The sequence below is a fragment of the Nerophis ophidion genome, linkage group LG07 (genome assembly GCF_033978795.1).
Source record: "Nerophis ophidion isolate RoL-2023_Sa linkage group LG07, RoL_Noph_v1.0, whole genome shotgun sequence".
NCBI lineage: Eukaryota > Metazoa > Chordata > Actinopteri > Syngnathiformes > Syngnathidae > Nerophis > Nerophis ophidion.
This window is the reverse complement of record NC_084617.1, coordinates 38549538-38575158: the sequence shown is the minus strand read 5'-3', so window position 1 is coordinate 38575158 and position 25621 is coordinate 38549538.

Genomic DNA, 25621 nt, shown 5'->3' with positions numbered 1-25621 from the left:
ACAAATATTTTGTTTTCTCAGCTTTAACCACACTTTGATAATTTCGACAGTTTTCTTTTAAAATTTGATAGGAGACTTCCAAGTGATCCCCTTTCCACTTGCGCTCCGCCCTTCGCCACTCACGCCGAGCTGTGCGGGTGGTTTTATTGAGCCAAGGTTCCTGTTTTGGTTTGAGACGTATAGCTCTGAGGGGCGCTATACTATCCAGAATCTTAGAACATGTCGAAAGAAAAGAGTACATCAATTGTTCAGTGTCTGCAGGGTGTGATATACTCTGCATGTACTCAGTAAACAAAGGAGAAAAGGCGGCTGCGGTGTCAGAGCTAATAACACGGGCATGACGCACGGCAAGCGGCTTTACATCAGGTTCAAAAGTTAAATTAAACATAACAGGACTGTGATCACTGAACACCGCATCACCAATAACAACATTGTCAACAATAAAACCATAAGACAGTACGAGGTCTAGTGTATGCCCGCGTTCGTGTGTAGAACCACACACAGACTGTACAAAGTTAAAAGAGTCAATGACATTCAGGAAGCTCCTGGATAATGGTTCGTCTGGGCAGCAGGTGTGAATATTAAAATCACACATATATATATATATATATATATATATATATATATATATATATATGTATACATGTATATTTACATATGCTAAAATGCTCCTCTGGCCGCGCTCACGCTGTGATCACATGTCACTTGGCAACAGGTTCTGCGTTTTATAGGGACACACTCTGCTCTCATGAAATGTCTCTCAACTGTATATGCCAGACTTTGAAAGTTTGTTTTCAGGTAATTACTTTTCATAGTAATTAATCACCTTTATTTGAGTGATACAATTAAATTTTTAGTAAATTCATTTTAAGAGCACTTTTCCGAAGACTGGTAACAATATGCCAACTATTTATTGCTCCACTGACACAATAGCTCAGACATACTTCCTGTTCATGTTGACAGCACAAGGCCCTCTGGGTAATGTAGTATAAAAACTTTCAGCAACAAACCGTTGTCATGACTTCCAAATTTACATGTATTTATTTTTACACGATGTATTGTATGTATATATGTATATATGTGTTTATTTATATATATGTATATATGTGTAGATGTATATACAGTATGTATATATGTATACATCTATTTGTATATATATGTATGTATAAGTATATACGTATGTATGTGTGTATATGTATGTGTGTGTGTATATATATATATATACATATATATATATATATATATATATATATATATACATATATATATATATATATATTGTGGCAAATGCAAGAAACGCAACGTTGTTTCTTTGAAGTATTTATTGCAGACTGCCAACGTGAGAATACTAACAAACACAACACAACATACACTTTTAAAGTATTTCCCAGGAGAGCTAACCACACCCCTTCAGACAGCAAGTTATGGGGAAAACATTACAGGGGGCCACACTCGTCTGCCGTAACGGGTAAAATGTCTAGCCCCCGGGGGAGTGGATGTACCCTGTGGGGAAGAACAAATAACAGGGCCGGGTGGAGGCGAAGGAAATTCAACCTTAACAGGATTTGGAGGGCGACCTCAGCGGGGAACTTGGCCCAGCAGTACTTCTTCCCCTGCAACACAATGCGCCGGTTTGAGCCTGTCTATAGAAACGCATTCCCTGCGCCCGCCCATATTCAGCACAAAGTTTTTGGGACCACGTTCCAGCAACCTAAATGGGCCATGATAAGGGAGTTGAAGGGGCAAACGTTTGGCGTTGTGACGTACAAAAATCAAAACTGGCATTTTTAAGCTCCGATAGCACAAACAATTTAGGGAAACAGTGGTGGACCGAGCCAGGAGCCAAGGACTCCCTCGGCCAAAATGGAAAACATTGCGGGGCACTATCCTCAGGTAATAATTCACCCGGAACGCGGAGTGGTTGACCGAACACCAATTCAGCGGGGGCCCAACCCTGACCCTAACCCTAAACCCTAACCCTAACCCTAAACTCTAACCCTAACCCCAACCCTAACCCCAACCCTAATCCTAACCCCAACCCTAAACCCGAGCATAACCCAAGGCAAACGGTCAACCCAATTGCTATCCATGAGCGCCGCACGCAGAGCCCCCTGAAGCGACTGGTGAAAACGTTCACATAAGCCGTTAGCTTGGCGATGGTAGGCTGTAGTACGGTGCACCTGCACAACCAATGACTGCGGCAACGCTGACCAAAGCTCCGACACGAATTGGGATCCCCTGACCGAGGTGATATCGGATGGCGTGCCAAAACGCGCAACCCAGGCCGACAGAAACGCACGGGCAACGTCTACAGAAGCAGTGAAGGAAAGAGGAACCGCTTAAGGCCATCTGGTGGTACGATCTACCATCGTTAGCAAGTGTGTAAACCCTGCGACAGAGGGAGGGGGCCAACTAGTTATAATGCACGTGGTCAAACTGCCTGAACGGAATCGTAAATGGTTCAAGGGCCGCCTTAGTGTGCCGGTGGACCTTGGCACGCTGACATGCCACGCATGCGGCAGCCCACTGCCTAACATGCTTCCTGAGGCCAGCCCAAACAAACTTGGCACCAACCAACTTGATGGAAGACCGAAAGCCAGGGTGCGTCAAAAACCTGGCGGCGCCAGTCTACCGGAACAACCGGCTGAGGGCGGCCAGTGAACACATCACAAAGGAGGGCGGGACCGCCCTCTTCCACCACCACCTCCCTGAGCACAAACGCCGTACCCTCAGTTTTGAGTGCGCGTATGCCGGGGTCGTCGGGGTGGTCTGCGGCCATTCCCGAAAAATTTAAACCGAGCTGCACGGGGCACACGTGTACACGTGAGAGACAGTCAGCCACAGGGTTGGCCTTACCGGCCACATGCTGAATGTCCGTAGTGAACTCAGAGATGGACTACAAGTGATGCTGCTGATGGGCTGACCAAGGCTCCGTGACCTTTGACATGGCAAACGTCAGGGGTTTGTGGTCAACAAAAGCCGTGAAAGATCGAGCCTCCAACAGAAAACAAAAATGGCGTGTTGCGAGATACAGTGCCAACAACTCTTGGTCAAATACACTGTACTTCCGCTCGTTATCTCGCAGTTTGCGACTGAAGAACGCAAGGTGCTGCCACACATTTTCCACCCACTGTTCAACCACAGCACCCACGGCGACATCAGACGTGTCCGTCGTCAAAGCCACAGGCGCCGTGGAAACAGGGTGGGTGAGAAGAGCAGCCCCTCGAGTGAAGATTTAGCCCTCTGAAAAGCTTGGACCCGCTGAGGAGTCCATTCGAAGGAATCGCTAGCCTTTTTGTTACGTAGGGCACCATAAAGAGAATGCAGGAGGTGGGCAGCGCGCGGAAGGAACCGATTATAAAAATTGATCATGCCCAAAAACTCCTGTAGAGCTTTGACAGTGGAGGGACGAGGAAAATCCGCCACTACCTGCACCTTCGAAGGCAAAGGAATCGCACCCTGTGATGTAATACATTGACCTAAAAAATCAATCTCCGACAGCCCAAACTTACATCTAGAAGGATATACGATCAGGTCATGCTCGTCAAGACGTTTGAACACCTGTGTTAGGTGTGACTAGTGCTCCTCAGCTGAAGGACTCGCCACCAAAATATCGACAAGATAAACAAACACAAAATTGAGCCCGCACAACACTGATTCCATTAATCTTTGAAAGGTTTGTGCTGCCCCCTTGAGGCCAAAAGGTATACACAGGAACTCAAAAAGCCCAAAGGAGGTTATTACTGCGGTCTTGGGCACGTCCTCGGCGCGCACCGGAACCTGGTGATAGGTCTCCCTTTGAAAAAATGGCGGCACCAGCTAGGAGCGCCAAAAAGTCCTGGATGTGCGGAATAGGGTAGCGGTCGTGCGTTGTGATGTTATTAAGGCGGCGAAATTCCCCAAAAGGGCGCCAGGAACCGTCTGACTTAGAAACCATGTGCAAGGGCGAAGCCCACGGACTATTAAAACGCCTAACAATGCTTAAACGCTCCATAGTAGCGAAGTCCTCTTTCGCAATGGTCGATTTAGTTGCGTCAAGACGGCGCGCGCGCGCAAAAAACGGCGGGCCCACCGTGGGAATTAAATATTCAACGCCGTGTTTAGTGTCTGCTGTGGAAAAAGCGGGAGTGGTCAATGACAGAAAATCCGCCAGCAAACGCGGAAAAACATCACCAGATACCGAATAATTAGCGTCTGTAAACGGTCCAAGTCCCAATGCCTTACATGTAAAAGTTGGAAAAGACACAGCATCAATCAATCGGGGGTTAGCAATATCAACAAGCAGTCCATTAGCACACAGAAAATCTGCGCCAATAATGTGGATCGCGATGGCGGCGATGACAAAATCCCACTGGAAATTGCATCCATTGAAGCACACGGTCACCAACCTGGAGCCGAAAGTGTCTAATGACGAGCCGGGAAAGAAGTCTATCTGCCCTCTCAGCGTCAGTCAGAGTAAATCTCCTAAGCAGGAGATTCTTGAGGGCGGGGTACTTGCCACTCTGTGGAGGGTTTCGTAAAAGCTGCATCGCGCGGCGAGTGGTCGCCTGATCGAGTGATGTCACAACCAAGTGATGCAGGGAGAAAAGAGACTAGATGTTCTGGAGCCATGATGCCGGGTCGCTCTGCCAGAAATCCGGAAGCATGCAAGTTGCTGGAGTCACAGGTTGCTGGAGATGCAGCGACATGGCCGATGAAGACCCCTCTTCTGCGCGATCACGTTGGGGTCACCAATGTGGCGAATGCGAGAAACGCAACGTTGTTTCTTTGAGGTCTTTATTGCAGACTGCCAACATGAGAATACTAACAAACACAACACAACATGCTTTTAAAGTATATATATATATATATATATATATATATATATATATATATATATATATATATATATATATATATATATATATATATATATATATATATATATATATATATATATATGTCAGTAGCCATGGAACCCCTCATGAAACAGTTCTGTAGAGATGAAGTAGTCTTGTGATTTTTCCCACACCTACATATTGCGCTCTACCACGGTATCGAGCACTATTATCTGGATAATCCAATCAAGACATATATATATATATATATATATATATATATATATATATATAAATATATGTATGTGTGAGGGAACTCTCCGGGAGGAATCACTGAAGTACTATCTATCTATCTATCTATCTATCTATCTATCTATCTATCTATCTATCTATCTATCTATCTATCCATCTATCTATCTATCTATCTATCTATCTATCTATCTATCTATCTATCTATCTATCTATCTATCTATCTATCTATCTATCTATCTATCTATCTATCTATCTATCTATCTATCTATCTATCTATCTATCTATCTATCTATCTATCTATCTATCTATCTATCTATCTATCTATCTATCTATCTATCTATCTATCTATCCATCTATCTATCTATCTATCTATCTATCTATCTATCCATCATCTATCTGTCTGTATGTCTGTCTGTCTGTCTGTCTGTCTATATGTGTGTATATATATACTGTGTGTATATACTGTATATATATATATATACATATACATATATATATATATATATATATATATATATATATATATATATATATATATATATATATGGGGGACACCCAAAGATTCACAGCCCTAATATATATCTATATATATATATATATATATATATATATATATATATATATATATGTATAGATATATATTAGGGCTGTGAATCTTTGGGTGTCCCACGATTCGATTCAATATCGATTCTTGGGGTCACGATTCGATAATATATCGATTTATTCGATTCGATTCTCGATTCAAACACGATATTTTTCCGTTTCAAAACGATTTTGTATTCATTTAATATATAGGATTTCAGCAGGATCTACCCCAGTCTACTGATCTGTAAGCAGTGTAGTACATTTTTTTTTAAAAAGCTTTTATAATTGTAAAGGACAATATTTTATCAACTGATTGAAATAATATACATTTTTTTTAACTATTAAACAAACCAAAAATATGACTTATTTTATTTTTGTGAAAATATTGAACACAGTGTGTTGTCAAGCTTATGAGATGCGATGCAAGTGTAAGCCACTGTGACACTATTCTTTATTTTTTATTTTTATAAATGTCTAATGATAATATCAATGAGGGATTTTTAATCACTGCTATGCTGAAATTATAACTAATATTGTTATATTAATACTGTTGTTGGTAATATTCAGTTTGGTTTGTTCTGTGTCGTGTTTGTGTCTTCTCAATTGCTCTGTTTATTGCAGTTCTGAGTGTTGCTGGGTCAGGTTTGATTTTGGAATTGGATTGCATTGTTATGGTATTGCTGTGTAGTGGTTTGTTGAATTGATAAAAAATCAAAAACAAAAAAAATCGATTTAAAAAAAAAAAGAGAATCGATTCTGAATCGCACAATGTATTCGATTCGATTCGTATTCAAATTGATATTTTCCCACACCCCTAATATATATATATATATATATATATATACATATATATATATATATATATATATATATATATATATATATCTATATAGATATATATATATATATATATATATCTATATAGATATATATATATATATATATATATATATATATATATATATATATATATATATATATATATATATATATCTATATATATATATATATATATATATATATATATATATATATATATATATATATATATATATATCTATATATATATATATATATATATATATATATCCATCCATCCATTTTCTACCGCTTATTCGCTTTTGGGGTCGCGGGGGGCGCTGGCGCCTATCTCAGCTACAATCGGGGGGAAGGTGGGGTACACCCTGGACAAGTCGCCACCTCATATATATATATATATATATATATATATGTATGTATATATGTAGATGTATATGTATATACAGTATATATGTGTATATGTATGTATGTATATATACTTATATAAATATATATGCTTATATATGTGTATTTTTTTAACCTTTGTTTATCCAAAGTAAGGCAATTAAAAATAGATTTTCAATGCAAACCTAGCAAAGAGCATTTACATGTTAGAGATGTTGACGTGTGATGATAATCTTTCACCGTCTCTCATTTACTAACAACAATCAGCGCTATAGATGGCTCTTAAAAGTTCACAAATGCTGTTTATGTGCAGGGGTTAAACGTGTTGGAACATGAATTAATTTTCAAGACGACTAACACTTTCCAAGCGTCAAATAAACTGTATGCAACTTGTGGACAACAGATCAGACAGCGGAAAAAAGAGAAGCAAAAAGGAAGTCTTTGATTGTGTTTATTTATGTAATTACATTTAATTAATTAAAACCGTACAGTAATTTGACAATTGAGCTCTTAGTATGTGATTTTACTGCCATCTAGTGTCTACTTTGAAGTCAGTGTGGTATAAAACAAGTATAACATCAATACAGTGTTACTTTTTTATTCGTTGTTAAATTCATGGACTTTTTGTTAGGTTAAGTTGATTTAATTTAGTTAAATTGAAAGTGGATTCTGTGTTATTGGAAAAAAACAACACAATTATTTGAGGAGGCACTGCTCTTTTCTCAAAAGTGCAGTAAACAAGTGTGAGAGATGACATATTTGACATTTGGTGCTAATAAATAGGCTCTAAGGACACATTGTTACTGTTAAAATGTCACTAGATAGTCAGTTTTGATGAATATGAGGACAGAAAAGTGTTCCTGCACACTTTGGACGTATTCCCAAGTGTAGAACCACAGCAGGGGTTCTGTGCTCCGACATGAACAGAGGAAACCGACAGTTGTTATTTACCCATCCGCTCTCTTTGACTTTCTTGGCGTTCTGACGGGAAAAGCGCTCCTCCAGCGGGAAACTAGAACGGACACTTTTCCAACCTTCTGCTTTATTGGATTTAGTGAGTGCACGGAGCTAGATATTAGCTTAAACGACTTCCATTTCCCTCCAAAGCCCCTGAAAAAGGCTTTAAGTGTCTCCTGTCCGCTAAAGGTCAGAGTCTGTCAAAGGCATGGCCGCCTACATGGGAAATAGGACTGCTTGTGGTCGCACCGTAGCCCCATACTTGAGCTAAAGTGCAGATTATTTGTAAAAAGTTGTGGTTTGTAACAGCAATTTCTTGCACGCAGGTTGTCTGACTTTATATTTAGAAAAGGATGTTATACATAGTGTTTGGAAAAATTACTTTGAAAATGTATTAATATAGTTATTTGTTACTTTTCCAAAAAAGTAATTGAAATAGTAATGGCGTTACTCTTTTATAAATGTAATTAATTACTAGGGATAGGAATTACTCCGTTACATAAAGAAATGAAAATAAAAATCTGCAATATGCAGTGGAAAGAAGTTTAATGAAAGCATAAGTTGTGCTTTTTAAAAGCCGGTGCCTGTTGCCAACAACACTTGGGAGTTGAACTTTGCCTGCACTGCCTGCAGAGTAGCTCCAAGCCTATACACACAACAACATTACACCCTGGACAATGGGCATATGCACACACCCCCCACCCACAGCTTGATATACCGTGGGTGTGATGGACGGCTGAGTAGCGCTTATACAGCAGTAGCCGACTTCCGTAGGTCCTACTCCCTCTGCTCTGTTGCAAGTTTTGTTGATTCTATGTAATATGTTTGTGTGCTGTGGCTATGAGGGTTTTTTTCCTCAGCTTCAGTCTGTACCCCCTCCTTTGACTTAATTTTTTTTTGTGACCAAACAGCTCAATTTTTCTTTCACCTGACATCACATGGACAAAGATAAGACCTTCTGGAGAAAAGTTCTGTAGTCAGATGAAACAAAAATTGAGCTGTTTGGCCACAATACCCAGCAATATGTTTGGAGGAGAAAAGGTGAGGCCTTTAATCCTAGGAACACCACACCTACCGTCAAGCATAATGCTCTGGGCCTGTTTTGCCACCAAAGGAACTGGTGCTTTACAGAGAGTACATGGGACAATGAAAAAGGAGGATTACCTCGATATTCTTCAGGACAACCTAAAATCATCAGCCCGGAGGTTGGGTCTACGGCACAGTTGGGTGTTCCAACAGGACAATGACCCCAAACACACGTCAAAAGTGGTAAAGAAATGGCTAAATCAGGCTAGAATTAAGGTTTTAGAATGGCCTTTCCAAAGTCCCAATTTAAATTTGCGGACAATGCTGAAGAAACAAGTCTATGTCAGAAAAGTAACAAATTTAGCTGAAATGCACCAATTTTGTCAAGTGGATTAGTCAGAAATTCAACCAGAAGCTTGCCAGAAGCTTGTGAGTTGCTACCAAAAGTGAAACTTGCCAAGGGACATGTAACCAAATGTAAACTTTTGACCCAGCAGATTTGGTCACATTTCAGTAGACCCATAACAAATTCATAAGAGAACCAAACTTCATGAATGTTTTTTTGTGACCAACAAGTATGTGCTCCAATCACTCTATCACAAAAAAATGAAACTTGTAGAAAGTATTGGAAACTGAATACAGCCATGACATTATATTCTTTACAAGTGTATGTCAACTTTTGATTGTTTATGTATGTGTGTGTGTGTGTGTATATATATATATATATATATATATATATATATATATATATATATATATTTTTTTTTTTTATTTTTTTTTTTTTTTTAATAGATGTTCAAATTTTTTTAAGCGATTTAAGAATCGTTGCAAAATTAGCGATTCATTCAAAAATCTATTTATTTTTTGATAGCCCTACTAACATCTAGTTTTGTAGAATTGGGGAGAATAATTTAATCTCAGGTGCATCACGATTAGAACGTGGCCGATTCATGAATCGATGAAACATTGTCCAAATATCGTTTACTTACGTACGTTAAATAAAGTAATACAGACAGTTGTAAAATGCTGCATTAATGTTCTCTAATGGTTAGTTATATGGTTCTAACTGACCAAAGGAGAAGTTTTAGCTAACATTGTTTAAACGTTGTGTTTGCTACGGCTGTAGTAGGCTCAGCGCTATGCTAGCTTGAATGTGAAGTAGTGAAAGACGGAAAAAATAAATGCAGAAAGTTAATAAAAACCGCCTTACTGCAGAAAGTAACAGGCTATGAAGAGGAAATTAGCAAGTGTATTTTAAACCAGGAGGGACAATAGTATTGACAAAGTACGGCAACACGTCTGTCAGCCATAGGTGGTGGAGCTATGACTTCTCGCCAATGGCTTTGACTTGGGGTGGGACTTTCGGGACAAGGATGGAAAGTGGCGTGTTGTGGCGTGAACGGTTGTTTGGGTTTCCGCGGGGATAGCGAGACACGTTGGAGATTGAGCCGGTTGTAGTGTTGTGATGCTTTTTCTGATCACAAGAGACAGACTGGGACTGGAATGTTATAATTTGATGAAATAGATAGACGACAGACGTATTCAAGCCGCACATTTATGGCGACTCGGGCCAAAGTGTCTGAACATTCTGTACTTTCAGAAGGCACATAATTATATAAAGATGCCTGCTAGATTTCTTTGTTCACCTCGCAGGACGACTGCAGTTCACACAGATTTAGTCTTCCATATTTACACCTGCTGTGCACAATGAGCCGAAAACCAGAAATGGTGCAATACTGCATAGGATGTAGCCAATGTCTTGTAGAGATATTCATAATTAAATGCAATACATTTATAATATCTAATAATGTAAAATGTATTAACAAAATAATAATTACAGATGTGTTAAAAATGTTTTATATAACTAATCCCATCTCTAAGTGTATGTACAGTATCAATTCTTTCTAAAACATGTCCCTGTTTTATAGAACAATCTCAGTCGACATGCATTCTTACAATTTCTCTGTGACTTATATTTATTTGAAGTTGTCTCGAGCTGCGATACTCAACTGGTGGGCTACATTTACTTTGTTACAATTAAGTCACTTTTAGGATGACTTGCACTTCTCAAAGTAGTTTTAATGCAACATACTTGAGTATTTGCTTTAGAATAACGTGACTAAATTAGTTAAATTTGTTAAGTACTTTTGCCAGCATATTAGGTCTTACAACCCAGCAGGCACAAGACATTGATACAACGTTGATTATACGTACATGTCCTTAAGAACTGACTTTGAAACAATTTCGCGAAATAGTTCTATTTGTAAATTGGGACAACATTGTTGGTTGTGAAATGACTTTAATTCAATGATGAAATCAACATCAGAACCCAACATTGATTACATTTTGTCAAAAAGCACGTTGTTTCAATGTTGTATTTCCATCCATCCATCCATTTCCTACCGCTTATTCCCTTTCGGGGTCGCGGGGGGCGCTGGCGCCTATCTCAGCTACAATCGGGCAGAAGGCGGGGTACACCCTGGACAAGTCGCCACCTCATCGCAGGGCCAACACAGATAGACAGACAACATTCACACTCACATTCACACACTAGGGCCAATTTAGTGTTGCCAATCAACCTATCCCCAGGTGCATGTCTTTGGAAGTGGGAGGAAGCCGGAGTACCCGGAGGGAACCCACGCATTCACGGGGAGAACATGCAAACTCCACACAGAAAGATCCCGAGCCTGGATTTGAACCCAGGACTGCAGGACCTTCGTATTGTGAGGCAGACGCACTAACCCCTCTGCCACCGTGAAGCCCCAATGTTGTATTTGTGTTGTAAAAATATTGTTTGGGAAATTACCAAACGTCCAGCCGCACCCACTCCCCCCTACCTCCCTCCCAGAAGAGCGAGAGAGGAAGGCCATCTGTGCGCCCGGTCTGTGGACCACCCGGAAGTTGTATGGCTGCAATGCGAGGTACCACCGGGTGATCCGCACGTTGGCATCCTTCATCCGGTGGAGCCACTGGAGCGGTTTGTGGTCCGAACAGAGGTTGAAGGCGCACCCCAGCAGGTAGTAGCTGAGGGCCCCAACCGCCCACCGGATGGCGAGGCACTCCCTCTCTACCGTACTGTACCTCGCCTCCCGGTCTGAGAGTTTCCGGTTGATGTACAAAATGGGGCGGTCGACGCCCCCCACCCGCTGGGAAAACACCGCCCCCAGTCCCCTGCCCATTGCGTCCGCCAGCAGACAAAAAGGGATGGTGAAGTCAGGCATGCACAGTACCATTTCCTCGCAGAGTGCTGTCTTTACCTGCTCGAACGCCCGCTGGCACTGGTCCTTCCACTGGACCAGCTCTGGTGCACCCTTTCGGGTGAGGTCAGTTAGTGGGCTGGTCAAGTCCGCGAACCGGGGAATTGATTCGGCGGTAATATCCCGCCAGGCCCAAAAACTGCATCACCTTCTTTTTTGTCTCGGGGGGGCGGACGGGCCGCGATCGCCTCTGCCCCCCCCCAAGTGGTACCCCGCGCACTTTGCCGGGTTGGCGGTGAGCCCCGCCCACCTCAGGGACTCGAGTACCGTCCCCACCCGCTGCATGTGCTGTTCCCAGGTGCGTGGGGGCGCAGCACCCAGTCCATGAGACGCGGGAATGTGGCGGGCGCGCCGAACAAACCAAAAAGCAGCGTCACGAACTGGTATAAACCTTCCGGAGTGGAGAAGGCCGTTTTTTCCTTGGACTCTGGTGATAAGGGAATCTGCCAGTAGCCTTTGGTTGAATCCATTGTCGTGAAAAAGCGAGCAGTGCCTAGCCGATCTAGGAGCTCAAACTAAACTCGACACAGAAAGATCCCGAGCCCAAGATTGAACCCTGACTACTCAAGACCTTCGTATTGTCAGGCACATGCACTAACCCCTGTTACACCGTGCTGACTAGAATATTGTAGAATATGTATTATTGTAGAATATTGGTTAGGAAGTTACCAAATTTCAATGGTCAGATCGTCACAACCTGACATTGATCAAACGTTTTTAAAAAGCATGTTGTTTCAACAATGTATTTGTGATGTAGAATATTGGTTGGGAAATAAAAAAATGTCAATGGTCAAATCAACGTCACAACCTGACATTGAATAACCCTGTTCAAAAAGCATGTTGTTTCAACGTTGTATTTGTGTTTTAGAAGATTGGTAGGAAATTACCAAATTTCAATGGTCAAATCAACGTCAAAACTCAACATTGATTAAATGTCGCCAAATAGCATGTTGTTTCAACGTTGTATTTGTGATATAAATGATAAATGGGTTGTACTTGTATAGCGCTTTTCTACCTTCAAGGTACTCAAAGCGCTTTGACACTACTTCCACATTTACCCATTCACACACACATTCACACACTGATGGAGGGAGCTGCCATGCAAGGCGCTAACCAGCACCCATCAGGAGCAAGGGTGAAGTGTCTTGCTCAGGACATAACGGACGTGACGAGGTTGGTACTAGGTGGGGATTGAACCAGGAAACCCTCGGGTTGCGCACGGCCACTCTTTCACTGCGCCACGCCGTCCCCGTGTTGTAGACTATTGGTTAGGACAGTGGTCCCCAACCACCTCGATTGGTATTAAGCCGCAGAATAATTTTTTATTATAAATATTATTATTATTATTTTTTTTTTTATTATTAAATCAACATAAAAAACACAAGATACACCTACAATTAGTGCACCAACCCCAAAAACCTCCCTTTTTCATGACCAAAAAAAAAAAAATCCCCCTCCACACCCCCCAGAAACCTGGGTCTAAAACCTAGATTGAGTGCATGCGAGCCAATAAGTCCACTAGCATGCTAATGTGGCTAAACACACGGAACACATGAAAATAGCTAAAATTGCACCAATTTATAAGATTGGAAACAAACACCAATTTGCAAATTATAGACCAGTTTCTTTACCTCCACAATTTTCTAAAAGCGTTGAAAAACTGTTCAATAACAGATTAGAGAATTTCACAAACAAAAATAGAATGCTCGCTGAGAACCAATATGGATACAGAGCTAATGTTTTAACTTTGATGGCTTTAATTGAAATTACAGAAGAAAATTCCAATGCAATAGGTATTAAAAAATGTACGGCGAATATTAGCAGAGGAAGCTGCACGTAACAATGGCAATCCACATTCTGGTAAACTTTGAGAAAACTACATGTGGAGCATAATATAGGACCTGGTCCAGAAATATTAAATATACTTGTTTATCACTGCGTTGTTTTTAATGAATACTTAGGCCTACTACACTATTGTGTTTTAATGTTGGTCCTTGTGCTGGTACTTGGAGAGCCAAATGTTTTCTTATGCTAGGTCAAAGTGGTTTTCACTGAGGGCCACATGGCAGTTATGGCTGTCCTCAGAGGGCCACTTGTAACAGGGAGTAATAAATGAATATACATGTTCGAGGATTCACCTCATGATATCATAATACAAACCCCATTTCCATATGAGTTGGGAATTTGTGTTAGATGTAAATATAAATGGAATACAATGATTTGCAAATCATTTTCAACCCAATTTCCGTTGAACATGTTACAAAGACAACATATTTGATGTTCAAACTGATAAATTTTTTTTGTTGTTGCAAATAATCATTAACTTTAGAATTTGATGTCAGCAACACGTGACAAAGAAGTTGGGAAAAGTGGCAATATATACTGATAAAGTTGAGGAAAGCTCATCAAACACTTATTTAGAACATCCTACAAGTGTGCAGTCTAATTGAGAACAGGTAGGTGCCATGATTGGGTATAAAAACAGCTTCCCAAAAAATGCTCAGTCTTTCACAAAAAAGGATGGGACGAGGTACACCCCTTTGTCCACAACTGTGTGAGCAAATAGCCAAACAGTTTAAGAACAACGTTTCTCAAAGTGCAATTGCAAAAAATTTAGGGATTTCAACATCTACGGTCCATAATATCATCAAAAGGTTCAGAGAAGCTGGAGAAATCACTCCACGTAAGTAGCATGGCCGGAAACCAACATTGAATGACAATGACCTTCGATCCCTCAGACGGCACTGTATCGAAAACCGACAACAATCTCTAAAGGATATCACCCCATGGGCTCAGGAATACTTAAAAAAAACACTTTCACTAAATACAGTTTGTTGCTACATCTGTAAGTGCCAGTTAAAACTCTACAATGCAAAGCGAAAGCCATTTGTGACTTGACTTGACTTGACTTGACTTTATTTATTCATGCTTGCAGTGGAGCCAAGGCCCCACTGAAAAAACAGCTGAACTTTACAATAGATATCAAACAAACAACAATAAAAAATGAAGAGAACAAACAGTATTTTAAAAATGTTGAACATCCTCAGGGAAGCAGCAGCATGGAAACTGTTAGCATTCTGGTATATAACTATATTACTTATTTAATTAGTGTCATTATACAGCTTAATTGCAGCGTGCAGAGTAGAGTTTTTAAGTGTCTTTGTCTTTGTCAACAACATCCAGAAATGCTGCCGGCTTCTCTGGGACCAGATCATCTAAGATGGACTGATGCAAAGTGAAAAAGTGTTCTGTGGTCTGACGAGTCCACATTTCATATTGTTTTTGGAAAAATTCGACACTGTGTCATGCGGACCAAAGGGGAAGCGAACCATCCAGACTGTTATGGACGCAAAGTTCAAAAGCCAGCATCTGTGATGGTATGGGGGTGCATTAGTGTCTGTGAAGGCACCATTAATGCTGAAAGGTATATACAGGTTTTGAAACAACAGATGCTTCCATCTAAGCGCCGTCTTTTTCATGGACGCCCCTGCTTATATCAGCAAGACAATGCCAAACCACATTCAGCACGTGTTACAACAGCATGGCTTCCTAAAAAATGAGTGCGGGTACTTTCCGGGCCCTCCTGCAGTCCAGACCTGTCTCCCATGGAAAATGTGTGGGGCACAATGAAGCGTAAAATACGACAGCGGAGACCCCGGACTGTCGAATGACTGAAGCTCTACATAAAACAAGAATGGGAAAGAATTCCACTTTCAAAGCTTCAACAAATAGTTTCCTCAGTTTCCAAACTTTTATTGAGTGTTGTTAAAACAAAAGGTGATGTAACACAGTGGTAAACATGCCCTTTCCCAACTACTTTGGCACGTGTTGCAGCCATGACATTCTAAGTTAATTATTATTTGCAAAAAAAAAATTAAGTTTATGAGTTTGAACATGGGCTTCACGGTGGCAGAGGAGTTAGTGCGTCTGCCTCAAAATACAAAGGTCCTGCAGTCCTGGGTTCAATCCCAGGTTCGGGATCTTTCTGTGCATGTTCTCCCCGTGAATGCGTGGGTTCTCTCCGAGTACTCCGGCTTCCTCCCACCTCCAAAGACATGCACCTGGTGATAGATTAATTGGCAACACTAAATTGGCCTTAATGTGTGAATGTGAGTGTGAATGTTGTCTGTCTATCTGTGTTGGCCCTGCGATGAGTTGGTGACTCGTCCAGGGTGTACCCCGCCTTCCGCCTGATTGTAGCTGAGATAGGCGCCAGCATCCCCCGTGACCCCAAAAGGGAATAAACGGTAGTAAATGGATGGATGGATGAAGTTTGAACATCAAATATCTTGTCTTTGTAGTGCATTCAATTGAATATGGGTTTAAAGGATTTGCAAATCATTGTATTCCGTTTATATTTACATCTAACACAATTTCCCAATTCATATGGAAACGGTGTTTGTACAATTGCACATGCATTTGATCATTATATCATGTTTTTTACATTCTCTGTATCATTTTACCGTAGAATTTGTGGTGTTTTTTTTGTTTTTTTTGTTTTTTTTACAGCAAATTCCAATAAATGAAAAAATGATTCCACTGTGAGAGGCCATTTTTTCATATATGCGGTTGTTGTTGTTGATTCATGGTTAATTACTGTACATGGGAAAACTGTTTTTTTATGGCAAAATTCTGGCGGCAGAGCAGGCAGTTTTAACATTTTGTCGACTGTCATTTTTACAGTGTACAATTAAATGGATAAATCACTTTAAAATGTCTAAGTCAATCAGATATTTATTTTATTTTAAAATGTGTAATATGATAATATATTATTTATTAAATGGATAACTCACTTTAAAATGTGTAAGTCAATCAGATATTTATTTTATTTTAAAATGTGTAATATGATAATATATTATTTATTAAATGGATAACTCACTTTAAAATGTGTAAGTCAATCAGATATTTATTTTATTTTAAAAAGTGTAACGTATGATAATATACTATTTATTGCATTATTAGGAAACACGAATAATAACTAAATGTTTTTTTTCAAAGATAATAATTACTTTCAAACCTAAGGTTATACCAGTTTAACTAACATTACATTAACATTATTATTACAGATTCATTGATAAATGTAATCTTTCTTACATTATTAGATAGTATTAAAGTTTAATATATGTGCATGCAGTACAAGTATGTTTTCAATCAAAACACAAAGAAGGAAAACATTTAGTAAAATAATAATAATGTTCCCGACTTTCGCGGGCCAGATCTGGCCACAGGGGCTTGAGTTTGACATGAAACAATTTCCCTTGTGGATCAATCAAGTTTTTCTAAGTCTAAGTGTGTTAAGCGCTACACTACACCAGTGATTCTCAAATGGGGGTACGCGTACCCCTGGGGGTACTTGAATGTATGCCAAAGGGTACGTGAGATTTTTTTAAATATTCCAAAAATAGCAACAATTCAAAAATCCTTTATGAATATATTTAATGAATAATACTTCAACAAAATATGAATGTAAGTTCATAAACTGTGAAAAGAAATGCAACAATGCAATATTCAGTGGTGACAGCTGATTTTTTTGTGGACATGTTCCATAAATATTGATGTTAAAGATTTTGTTGCGATCCGTGACTCAGATCTTCACATGTTTATTTTTCCATCTTTGTTTCATTCTCTTCTGACCCACTTACTTCCTGTTTAGTCCGTTACCATGGTTACACATTGATTTCACCTGCTCCTCGTTTTCTACACACACCTGGTTCTCCTCTATTTCTCCCTATATAAGCTTTCCTCTTTTCTTTGTTCAGTCTGGGTCCATAAATTTGCCTTCTAGCAACAGTATTGACTGACTTCATGTAAGTATATTCTCGCTAGCTTTCCACGCTAAACCTTTGTTTTATTCCAGCTCTCACGCTGATGAATTGTTTTTCCTTTTTTGTGTGCCTTTGTGCCAGTCTTAGTTTTTATGTTTTCTATTCCTAGCTTTTATGCTAGCGCCCTTGGTTTATTTTGTCTGTTAGCTCCAGTATTTTTGTTTGTAGCCTGCTTTTGTTAAGTTTAATAAATCATTTAAACTTACTATTGCTGTGTTCTTGTCGACGCATCCATGGAGGGACAAACCCGGCATTACTACGCCAATCAGTCATTACAGATTTCTTGATTTGTGAAGAAATGTTTAGAATTAAGTTGTTGATTCCAGATGGATCTCTGTTACAATCCCCAAAGTTGTTTTTTTTGCACCCTAAGAAGTGTTAAACCTATAAGTATTGTAGTTTTTACGCACCAGCTGTTTGTATTGTGTACCTTAGTTGTAGTTTTCATTAACAAATTCGGAGGTGTTTAAATTGCCATGTAAAATTGCTAATCCTAATCAGTAGCATGTCAATAGCAAAATCAAAGTATACTAGCATCAGGCTAGTTCACAGGTGTCAAACTTAAGGCCCGGCGCCCAGTTCTGGCCAGCCACATCATTTGACTGTTATTACTGACGGACAGGTGTTACGGTGTGACTGAAAACCCTCGTCTCCATGGCAACGTCTCAGTCCCTTTCACTCATCTGCCGCTTTTCCACTAATGCAGGGGTATGCAACCCAGAACGTTGAAAGAGCCATTTTGGACCCAAATAACACAACGCTTTCAAACGCCATTCATATAAAACTTGCGGGCCGAACTAACATTAAACTTTTTTAATAAGGTGCGGAATTTTTTGAAATTGTTGTAAGAAAGCACACAATTTTGAACAGGCGAATATTTTGGAGTTGGAACAGTTTGAATCGAATAAAAAAATGTGGGAGTTGTGGAACTTGGAAAAAATGTGCCATTCTTTTCAATGGGAATTTCATGGAAATTTAGAGAAAAGTGGGACATGTTTGGAAAATGTTGAAAGACTTGAATGTTCTGAATTACTTCAAAATGGTTGGTGTTGGAATTTTTCAAATAGGTCGAGAAATGTTGAAGTAGTAACATTTTTAATTGACAAAGGGTATTAAGGAATTCCAAGAATTCTGGTAAAACCGGGAAATTTTCCAGTTTAAAAAACAACTTTGTTTTTTCGTCCTGATTAAGAAGAATGTTTTGACGGTGGAACGGTTGAAGTGGGTTGAAAAATGTGGAAGGAGTAGTCGCCAGAAAAAAGGGTCAAAAAAGGGAAGTCTGGGAATTCCTGGAATTTTTTTAAAACTTGGAAAGATAGTTTGAATGTCCAGCATGAGTGGAATGTGTTGAATGTGGAATGGTTTGAATCGGTTGAAATATGTGAAAATGGCGAAAGTTTGAAAAAGGGCCAATTAATTTTCAATGGGAAAAATGTCTCGGAAAACCTGGCATTCAGGGAATTTTTCAAATGTGTCAAGGGAAAGCCCGTATGAAAAATGTGGAAGGTAAAGAGCGCCAAAATCTGGAAAATAATAAGAAGAAGAAGAAGAACAATAAATAGATGCATTTTGGTGGAGAATACCATATGTGTGAATGCATTGAAACATTTACACAATAAAATGGTTCATTGAAATTAAAGGCACATTGGCCTTTTCTAAATCATCACCTACAAAGGCCATCCTAAACATGGACTATGTAAGGCGTGAAAACCACTAATTAAATCTGCTAGTGAGCTCATTCTGCACGCTGCAGGTGACTTATTCTGGCAGACAAAACGAGGCGCACCTTTCTCTGGGCTTTGTAACACACGGCACACTTTCACACACTCTTTGATCCGCAGCAGCTGTCAGACTCCCGATAAGACACGAGCAGAGAAGCTCTGAGGTAAAAGTTGTCATTTGGGCGACAAGTCGGGTACAGCCAACTCCCAGACTGTTTGATCAGCTGTTTTCATCGTACATTATTTATTGGCCTTACACCCAGTGCTCTGCCCGCAGCCCTTGAAGGAGTGAATATAGTGGCTCATTTATGTCTTCATCACCAAAGCTTTTTTTAAACACTGAACTTCTTGCATTGAAATTTTGTCAACTGATTTTTTTCCACATCAAAAATATGCAGACTATTTAATTAACTAAAGATTTGTGAGCAAAATGTGAGTGTTTGAAAATTTTAGGTTTCTACCCAGCTGGCACAAGGCATTGGTACAACATTCACTATCAATCAATCAATCAATCAAAGTTTACTTGTTGAGCCCTAAATCACGGATGTTTCAAAGGGCTGCAAAAGCCACAACGACATTTTCGGCTCAGATTCCACTACAGTGCAAGAAAAAGACTCAAACCAATGGGATGACAATGAGAAAATCTTGGAGGGGACATCGTTATCAATAAGCGTTTTGTTTCAACGGTGTATTTGTGTTGTAAAATATTGGTTGGGAAATGACCAAATTCCAATGACCAAATTAACATCACAACCTGACATTGATTAAACGTCTTCAAAAAGCATGTAGTTTCATCATTGTATTTGTATTGTAGAATATAAGTTGGGAAATGACCAAAATGAAACGCTCTAAAGAACGTCACAACCTGGCATTGATTAGATGTTGTCAAAAAGCATGTTGTTTCAACGTTGTATTTTTTTTGCAAAATATTGGTTGGGAAATGACCAAAACTCAATGGTCCAATCAATGCCAAAACATGACATTGAAAAAATTTACAAATCATTTGTGTAGTGATTGTTTTCACATCAAACTATGCAGATCATTTCATAAAAATAAAAATTTGTAAGCAAAATTCGCTCTGATTTTTTTTAAACCGGATTTTTCTACACTGAAATTTTCTAATGCTAAATTCTTATATTCTTTTTTTTTACCAACTGACTGAATTAATTTTTAAACATACAAACCCTGTTTCCATATGAGTTAGGAAATTGCGTTAGATTTAAATATAAACGGAATACAATGATTTGCAAATCCTTTTCAGCCCATATTCAGTTGAATGCACTACAAAGACAAGATATTTGCTGTTCAAACTCATAAACTTTATTTTTTTTTGCAAATAATAATTAACTTAGAATGTCATGGCTGCAACACGTGCCAAAGTAGTTGGGAAAGGGCATGTTCACCACTGTGTTACATCCCCTTTTCTTTTAACAACACTCAATAAACGTTTGGGAACTGAGGAAACTAATTGTTGAAGCTTTGAAAGTGGAATTCTTTCCCATTCTTGTTTTATGTAGAGCTTCAGTCGTTCAACAGTCCGGGGTCTCCGCTGTCGTATTTTACGCTTCATAATGCGCCACACATTTTAGATGGGAGATAGGTCTGGACTGCAGGCAGGCCAGTCTAGTACTCGCACTCTTTTACTACAAAGCCACACAGTTGTAACACGTAGCTTGGCATTTTCTTGCTGAAATAAGCAGGGGCATCCATGATAACGTTGCTTGGACGGCAGCATATGTTGCTCCAAAACCTGTATGTATCTTTCAGCAATAAATGGTGCCTTCACAGATGTGTAAGTTACCCATGCCTTGTCCGCTAATACACCCCCATACCATCACACATGCAGGCTTTTCATCTTTGCGCCTAGAGCAATCCGGATGGTTCTTTTCCTCTTTGATACGGAGGACACAACGTCCACAGTTTGCCCCCAAAAATTTAAATGTGGACTCCTCAGACCACAGAACACTTTTCCACTTTGCATCAGTCCATCTTAGATGAGCTTAGGCCCAGAGAAGCCGGCGGCGTTTCTGGGTGTTGTTAATAAATGGCTTTGCATAGTAGAGCTTTAACTTGCACTTACAGATGTAGCGACAAACTGTATTAAGTGACAGTGGTTTTCTGAGGTGTATCTGAGCCCATGTGGTGATGTCCTTTAGAGATTGATGTCGGTTTTTGATACAGTGCCGTCTAAGGGATCGAAGGTCACGGTCATTCAATGTTGGTTTCCGGCCATGCTGCTTAAGTGGAGTGATTTTTTCGAGATTCTCTGAACCTTTTGATGATATTATGGACCGTAGATGTTGAAATCCCAAAATTTCTTGCAATTGCACTTTGAGAAACGTTGTTCTTAAACTGTTTGACTATTTGCTCATGCAGTTGTGGAGAACGGGGTGTACCTCGCCCCATCCTTTCTTGTGAAAGACTGAGCATTTTTTGGGAAGCTGTTTTTATACCCAATCATGGCACCCACCTGTTCCCAATTAGCCTGCACACCTGTGGGATGTCCAAATAAGATTTTGATGAGCATTCCTCAACGTTATCAGTATTTATTTCCACCTTTCCCAACTTCTTTGTCACGTGTTGCTGGCATCAAATTCTAAGGTTTATGATTTTTGCAAAATAAAAAATGTTTATCAGTTTGAACATCAAATATGTTGTCTTTGTAGCATATTCAACTGATGATGGGTTGAAAATGATTTGCAAATCATTGTAATCCGTTTATATTTACATCTAACACAATTTCACAACTCATATGGAAACGGGGTTTGTACATTTTGCTCACAAAATTCTGTTTAATAAAATTGTCAGCAAAGAAAGTTCAGTTCACAAAATTCAAAGGCAAACACTTAAATTCAGTGTCCAAAAATAGCTTCCTCACAAATGAACCTCTGTATGTGAATATATCAATGTTTTTTCACCAAATACCACCAGAGAAATCACTTGACTCTCCAAGTACCATAATAATGGCCAACATCAAAATACGGTCCCTTAGTAGGCCTCAGTATCAATGTTCTGAAAATTACTTTAAAAAAGTAATTAATTATACCTACTTGTTACTTTACCAAAAGAATAATTTAATCACTAACGGAATTACTCTGATAAATGTAATAAATCACTAGGGAAAGAAATTAATGCGTTACTTAAAAAAACAGAAAACCTAAAAAATCTTGCATATGCAGTTGAGACGTTTTGAAATGAGAGTACAGTGTGCATGTGTGTGCCTTTTAAAGGCGGGGCCTGTTGCCTAGTGAGGTGTGACATCATCGAGGGTTTCCGACAGAGCCGCGTTTGTTAGCTTTAGCAATTAGCAGCTCTTTTGAATATTTTCACCAGAATGTGTTACCTCTGCTTAATAAAGAGATGTGCTTCGATGGCGGTCATATCTTCTTGTCAACAAACGGGGTACTGCTTGTATGGCAAGTTTGTCCCTTCAATCATTGTTGTTCATGATTAATTCCCATTGTGTGCGTATGTTGTCTGCTCTGTCACAGTGTGATGTTGCCTCTTCCTGTTTGACATCAAGTTTATTTTAGTTGCTTTCACTCGTAAAAAAAGTTATTTCCAGCATTGAACTTGTTGTCGACAAAAAAACACATCAAAAGTAGCGTTCTACTTTACGTCAAGCTCTCGCTAACGGCGTTGTAGAATACCTAAAAGTAATTGATTAGATTGTTACTAGGGTTGTCTCGATACCAGTATTTTGGTACCAGCATAAAAATGTATTTCGATACTTTTTCAATACTTTTTGATACTTTTCTAAACAATTGGGACCACAAAAAATTGCATTATTGCTTTATTTTAATAAAAAAAATCTTAGTGTACATTAAACATATTTTTATTATTGTAATTTAGTCCTTAAAAAGTCCTTGTCTTTTAGTAGTAAGTAAACAAACAAAGACTCCTAATTTAGTCTGCTGACGCATGCACTAACATATTGTGTAATTTATCATTCTATTATTTTGTCAAAATTCTGAGGGACAAGCTGTAAATGTGTTCATTTACTGTTAATATCTGCTTATTTTCTGTTTCAACGTGTTCTATCTATATGTGGAGAGGGGCGTGTTCCACGTGTCCCCTGCGGGCGGGGTATGTGCAGGGGCCGCCCATGAAGCAGCCAACAGGTGAGTGGATACCTCAGCTGGAACGAGTTATCTAATCACCTGTTCCCTTTAATAGCAGCGCTGGAGACCATGAAGCAGGAGAGACATGAGGACGCAGGAGGACGCAGGACAGGGGCACAGAGACGAACAAGAGACAGCTGAAAAGCTGGACAGACGGACAATCGTGTAAAGTAAAAGATGTACTAAAGACTGTGTCCAACCTGAGAAGCTGAACAGACGGACAATTGTGTAAAGTAAAAGATGTATTAAATACTGTGTCAAACCTGTATCCTGAGCTGTGTGATACTGTGGTCAGAAGAAGCCAGGCGAGACGCAGGAAACCTCCACAACTGGCACCCAACTTAAGCGAACCACGACGATGTCCACCACATCACCCCTGGAGGCGCTCGGGCAAGTGCTTGCCGAGGTATCGGCAGCAAGCCGGCAACAGACGCAGCTAATCCAGCAGCTGATGGACAGATCCACGGTAGGAGGGGGAGCAGCGACATCCATGCAGAGAATGGGGGAGGCAGAAGATCCCCACACCTTCATGGATGTCTTCGAGGCCACCGCGACCTCATGCGGATTGCCAGAGGCAGAGTGGGGAGTGAAGCTGCTGCCGCTTCTGGTGGGAGAGGCACAGCGAGCGGCGTTGGCCCTCCCGGCAGCCGCCAGGATGCAGTATGTCAACTTACGCCACGCCATCCTAGATCGGGTCGGCAGCAGCTCAGAGGATCACCGGAGGAGGTTCCGAGCGATGAAATTGGGCCAAGAAGACCGACCATTCGTCCTGGCGCAGCAAATGAGGGACGCGGCGAACAGATGGCTTCAACCAAATGGTCAAGATCCTCGAGTGGTTGAAAGAATCCTCCTGGAGCACTTTGTCGACGCCCTCCCGCCCAGGACCGCAGCATGGGTGAGATACCACCGTCCAACGGAGGTAAAAACAGCAGTGGCACTGGCAGAGGACCACCTAGCGGTCCAGAGGGACAACACACCGAAGGCAGCGGAAAGGCCCATCCCAGCTCTACGTCGACGACTCCCACCTCCAGACCGACGGGCACTGGAGTGGCGCCCTCACCTGGCTGGAGGACCGGGAAGCAAGGATCAGGTCCCCTCCGTGAACAATCAACACAAGCACACACACACACGCACCCAGTCACACACACATGCACATCCAACAAGGGGGGGAAACCGGGGAGCTAATCCACTGTCTCCTTGTCTGTTTCGGGGTACCAGCGCTGTCCAGAGAGGGCTTCCCTCACAGAGGGCGCCTCAGACGCCCGGGCCGGTGTGCTGGGGTTGCGGTCAACCCGGTCACGTTCGCTGGAAGTGCTCCGTAATGGAGGTGGGGCAGGTGATGCGGGTTGTCAGGATCCCAGCACCCGCCCCCGATCCGGGGGTGACGTATTGTGTCCCAGTAAGAATACAAGGGACTACATACCGGGCAATGGTGAATTCGGGCTGTAAACAGTCCATGATGCACCAAAACCTGGTTCGACCCGGGGTGTTGAGGCAGGCGACACTGGGAAGAATTAAGTGTATTCATGGGGATGTGCACGAGTACCCGATTGTGCCAGTGGAAATTTGGTATGAAGGTCAAAAGCATAATGTTAAGGTTGCCGCAAGCGCGCACCTTAGGCATCCCATAATTTTAGGAACAAATTGGCCGGGGTTTAACCAGTTAGTGACACAATATGTGGGGATGCGTTCACGGACTGTAGGACAGGGAAATATCCGCGCAGTACTCGCTGGCGACGCGAATTCATCCGGCACTGACAGGCGGGAACCGGCAGGGGCTTCGCGGGAGGCCCCACCGGCCCTCCGCTGGCAGTCCACGTAGGATTTTTCCCTTGAGCAGTCCCGCGATGAAACTTT